Below are 5,954 nucleotides of genomic sequence, written 5' to 3' on the forward strand. Positions count from 1 at the left end.
CCCAGTGGGTAACCCTAACACCTACCTCTTACCTTAACCCTAACCTTAACCCTTACATGAACCATTTTACGCCTCACCCAGCAGACTGTCGACCAATCACCACGGAATCCCTTCTCAAAGTCAGGGTAGGATGGTGCTTTCAAGACAACTGGGAACTCAGAGAAACATGAGGTGTAATCATGACATCAGTGAACGTCAGTTCGGAAAGTCGGAGCTCTAGAAAGTTACCAGAGTTCCGTACTTGGAATTCCGAGTTGGATGACCGTTCAAAATAATTTTTCCCAGTCAGAGCTTGTTTTTTCCCAAGTTTCCAGTTGTTATGAATGCACTAAAGTCGGAAGTCTAAGATTTCCGAGTACCGATTTCGCAGTTGTTTTGAACGCGGCAAATGTTGAGAAACCTGCCTATTTTCCTTGAAAGTATGTAATATCACTTTTACAAACCTATAGACTATCACAGAGATCATGTGATTTATCTCAAATCTCGGAAAAGATTTGTAATGTACTTCTGGTTCATGATATTCATGCTAATGTTGGGTTTTTGAGCTAGCGCCCAATTGACTCCCATTCACACCTTAAAGGAGAGCTCTCCTTGTCCCAGAATAGGCCATAATGCACCGTGTGGCCAATTGAAGACGTATGAGCAATGTAGACAATGGCCGTTAATACGATTCCAATGGAGTATCCCATCTCCTCAAAACTATCTCTGGCTAGTTTAAACTGGTGCAGTGAAAATGGGCTATATCATAAAAATTCATGAAAACAAAACTTAGGAACATGCTGGACTTCAATACGTCATTCTAGATTCTGTGTTATCTGAGAAATTTGACCTGTTAATTACTTTCAACTCGTTAATTATTTTGTCCCAGCTTTTTCCACTTGTCCCAGCTCTCCCCTATGTCTGGGCCAGGTGGTGAAGGTAGGTAACATTACCTCCTCCACACTGATCCTCACCCCTGGGGGCCAAACAAAGGTGTGTCCTCAGCCCCCTCCTGTATGCCCACGACTGCATGGCCTCACACAGTTCCATCTCAATCAAGTTTGCTGACGACACAACAGTAGTAGGCCTGATTACCAGTAATGTTGAGATGGCCTACAGAGAGGAGTTAGGCACTCAGGAAAAACAAACAGAAAAACGACCCTAAGCATACAGCCAAGACAACGCAGGAGTGGCTTTGGGACAAGTCTCTGAATGTCCTTGAGTGAACCAGCCAGAGCCCGGACTTGAACCCGATTGAACATGTCTGGGGAGACCTGAAAATAGCTGGGCAGCAACGCTCGCCATCCAACCTGACAGAGCTTGAGAGGATCTGCAGAGAAGAATGGGAGAAACTCCCCAAATACAGGTGTACCAAGCTTGTAGCGTCATACCCAAGAAGACTCAATGCTGTAATCCCTGCCAAAGGAACTTCAACATAGTATTGAGTAAATGGTCTAAAAACTTGTAAATGTAAAATTTTGGGGGGTTTTGTAAACCTATTTTTTGCAAAAGTTTGGACACACCTACTCATTCCAGGGTTTTTCTTTATTTTTACAATTTTCTGCATTGTAGAATAATAGTGAGGACATAAACTATGAAATAACACATGGAATCATGTAGTAACCAAAACAGTGTTAAAAAAAAAAATAATAAATTAAGTTGAGATTCTTCAAAGTAGCCACCCTTTGCCTTGATGACAGCTTTGCACGCTCTTGGCATTTTCTCAACCAGCTTCATGAGGTAGTCACTCGGAATGCATTTCAATTAACAGGTGTGCCCTGTTAAAAGTTAATTTGTGGAATTTATTTCCTTCCTAATGCATTTGAGCCAATCATTTGTGTTGTGACAAGGTAGGGGTGGTACACAGAATATAGCCCTATTTGGTAAAAGACTGATTCCATATTATGGCAAGAACAGCTCAAATCAGCAAAGAGAAACAACAGTCCATCATAACTTTAAGACATGAAGGTCATTCAATCCGGCAAATTTGAAGAACTTTGAAAGTTTCTTCAAGTGCAGTCGCAAAAACCATCAAGCATTATGATGAAACTAGCTCTCATGAGGACCACCACAGGAAAGGACCCAGAGTTACCTCTGCTGCAGAGGACAAGTTCATTAGAGTTAACTGCACCTCAGATTGCAGCCCAAGTTAATGCTTGACAGAGTTCAAGTAACAGACACATCTGAACATCAACTGTTTAGAGGAGACTGCGGGAATCAGGTCTTCATGGTTGAATTGCTGCAAAGAAACCACTACTAAAGGACACCAATAATAATAAGAGACTTGCTTGGACTAAGAAACACGAGCAATGGACATTAGACCGGTGGAAATATATATTTTCGTCTGATGAGTCCAAATGTGAGATTTTTGGTTCCAACCGCCATGTCTTTGTGTGACGCAGATTAGGTGAATGGATAATCTCTGCATGTGTGGTTCCCACCGTGTAGCGTGGAGGTGTGATGGTGTGGGTGTGTGCTTTGCTGGTTATACTGAATTCAAGGCACACTTAACCAGCATGGATAACACAGCATTCTGCAGCTATATGCCATCCCATCTGGTTTGCGCTTAGTCGGACTATCATATGTTTTTCAACAGGACAATGACCCAATACAACTCCAGCTTGTGTAAGGGCTATTTGACCAAGAAGGAGAGGGATGGAGTGCTGCATCAGATGACCTGGCTCCCACAATCCCCCGACGTCAACCCAATTGAGATGGTTTGGGGTGAGTTGGACCGCAGAGTGACGGAAAAGCAGTCAACAAGTGCTCAGCATATGTGGGAACTCCTTCAAGACTTTTGGAAAAGCATTCCAGGTGAAGCTGGTTGAGACAATGCCAAGAGTGTGCAAAGCTGTCATCAAGGCAAAGAGTGGCTACTTTGAAGAATATACAATATATTTTGATTTGTGTAACACTTTTTTGGTTACTACATGATTCCATATGTTTTATTTAATAGTTTTGATGTTTTCACTATTATTCTACAATGTAGAAAATAGTCAAAATAAAGAAAAACCCTAGAATCAGTAGATGTGTCCAAACTTTTGACTGGTACTATGTATGTATATATATACACTGCTCAAAAAAATAAAGGGAACACTAAAATAACACATCCTAGATCAGAATGAATGAAATAATCTTATTAAATACTTTTTTCTTTACATAGTTGAATGTGCTGACAACAAAATGACACAAAAAGAATCAATGGAAATCCAATTTATCAACCCATGGAGGTCTGGATTTGGATTCACACTCAAAATTCAAGTGGAAAACCACACTACAGGCTGATCCAACTTTGATGTAATGTCCTTAAAACAAGTCAAAATGAGGCTCAGTAGTGTGTGTGGCCTCCACGTGCCTGTATGACCTCCCTACAACGCCTGGGCATGCTCCTGATGAGGTGGCGGATGGTCTCCTGAGGGATCTCCTCCCAGACCTGGACAGTCTGTGGTGCAACGTGGCATTGGTGGATGGAGCGAGACATGATGTCCCAGATGTGCTCAATTGGATTCAGGTCTGGGGAATGGGCGGGCCAGTCCATAGCATCAATGCCTTCCTCTTGCAGGAACTGCAGACACACTCCAGCCACATGAGGTCTAGCATTGTCTTGCATTAGGAGGAACCCAGGGCCAACCGCACCAGCATATGATCTCACAAGGGGTCTGAGGATCTCATCTCGGTACCTAATGGCAGTCAGGCTACCTCTGGCGAGCACATGGAGGGTTGTGCGGCCCCCCAAAGAAATGCCACCCCACACCATGACTGACCCACCGCCAAACCGGTCATGCTGGAGGATGTTGCAGGCAGCAGAACGTTCTCCACGGCGTCTCCAGACTCTGTCACGTCTGTCACATGTGCTCAGTGTGAACCTGCTTTCATCTGTGAAGGGACACTTATAAGAAACACTTATCTCCCTCACTAGCTTTAAGCACCAGCTGTCAGAGCAGCTCACAGATCACTGCACCTGTACATAGCCCATCTATAATTTAGCCCAAACAACTACCTCTTCCCCTACTGTATTTATTTATTTTATTTTGCTCCTTTGCACCCCATTATCTCTATTTCTACTTTGCACTTTCTTCTACTACAAATATACCATTCCAGTGTTTTACTTGCTATATTGTATTTACTTTGCCACCATGGACTTTTTTTGCCTTTACCGCCCTTATCTCACCTCATTTGCTCACATTGTACATAGACTTATTTTTCTACTGTATTATTGACTGTATATTTGTTTTACTCCATGTGTAACTCTGTGTTGTTGTATGTTGTCCAACTGCTTTGCTTTATCTTGGCCAGGTCGCAATTGTAAATGAGAACTTGTTCTCAACTTGCCTACCTGGTTAAATAAAGGTGAAATAAATAAATAAAAAATTTGTGGCCTGCTGGAGGTCATTTTGCAGGGCTCTGGCAGTGCTCCTCCTGCTCCTCCTCGCACATATATATATATAGATATATACATATATATCTCTCTCTATCTATACATCAATATAGGTACACTACCGTTCAAAAGTTTGGGGTCACTTAGAAATGTCCTTGTTTTTGAATGAAAATACGATTTTTTGTCCATTTAAATAACATGAAATTGATCAGTAATACAGTGTAGACATTGTTAATGTTGTAAATGACTATTGTAGCTGGAAACGGCAGATTTTTTATGAAATATCTGCATAGGCGTACAGAGGCCCATTATCAGCAACCATCACTCCTGTGTTCCAATGGCACGTTGTGTTAGCTAATCCAAGTTTATAATTTTAAAAGAATAATTGATCATTAGAAAACCCTTTTTCAGTTATGTTAGCACAGCTGAAAAGTGTTGTGCTAATTAAAGAAGCAATAAAACTGGCCTTCTTTAGACTAGTTGAGTATCTGGAGCATCAGCATTTGTGGGGTCGATTACAGGCTCAAAATGGCCAGAAACAAAGCACTTTCTTCTGACATTCGTCAGTCTATTCTTGTTCTGAGAAATGAAGGCTATTCCATGCGAGAAATTGCCAAGAAACTGAAGATCTCGTACAACGCTGTGTACTTCTCCCTTCACAGAACAGCGCAAATTGACTCTAACCAGAATAGAAAGAGGAGTGGGAGGCCCCGGTGCACAACTGAGGAAGAGGACAAGTACATTAGTGTCTAGTTTGAGAAACAGACGACTCACAAGTCCTCAACTGTCAACTTCATTAAATAGTAACCGCAAAACACCAGCCTCAACGTCAACAGTGAAGAGGCGACTCTGGGATGCTGGCCTTCTAGGCAGAGATGCAAAGAAAAAGCCATATCTCAGACTGGCTAATAAAAATAAAAGATTAAGATGGGCAAAAGAACACAGACACTGGACAGAGGAACTCTACCTAGAAGGCCAGCATCCCAGAGTATTCCCCCTTTATTTATCCTATGGTTCAGACTTACTGGGAGAATACTGTAAGAATGGCCCATGTTCTGAATTATGTTGCTGTACATTTCAAAAGTGCTGAACAAATAGTAATATTGACCACGTCCGTCCTATCTCGTTCATTAATGTCTTAATCGAAATGATGGATTGCCTCTTATCCCCTTGTCATCCCCTTATGCCATAGCTTGTACATCTCAATTGTCAGTAGAAACCATATTTGTTTAAGCAAGTCAGCCATATCAGCTGTTTTTTTTAAAGGCAGTTAATGAGGCTGAATGAAAAGACGCCAGAAAAAAAACATTTCACGTTTTTCTGTCACATCATGTTCCTGCAGGTGGCAAATTCTCTGTATTTAGATGACTAGAACGGCCCAGGTCATTATAATACGTTTGGAGATTAGTAACTTGTCGGTGCGCGTTTTATGATTTTTGAGAAATATAAAAGCCACTGGCTGTCGGGTCCTCCCGATTCACCACCAGTCCGAGTAAAAGTGTATTATGAAATCGGTTTCACAACAGGGTGGGACTCCGGTCTTTCGACCAATAGCATACCCAGCTTTCCCGTCACATGATCTTTATTTATGTAAGGT

Source organism: Salmo trutta, chromosome 3 (assembly GCF_901001165.1).
Source record: "Salmo trutta chromosome 3, fSalTru1.1, whole genome shotgun sequence".
Taxonomy (NCBI): Eukaryota; Metazoa; Chordata; class Actinopteri; order Salmoniformes; family Salmonidae; genus Salmo; species Salmo trutta.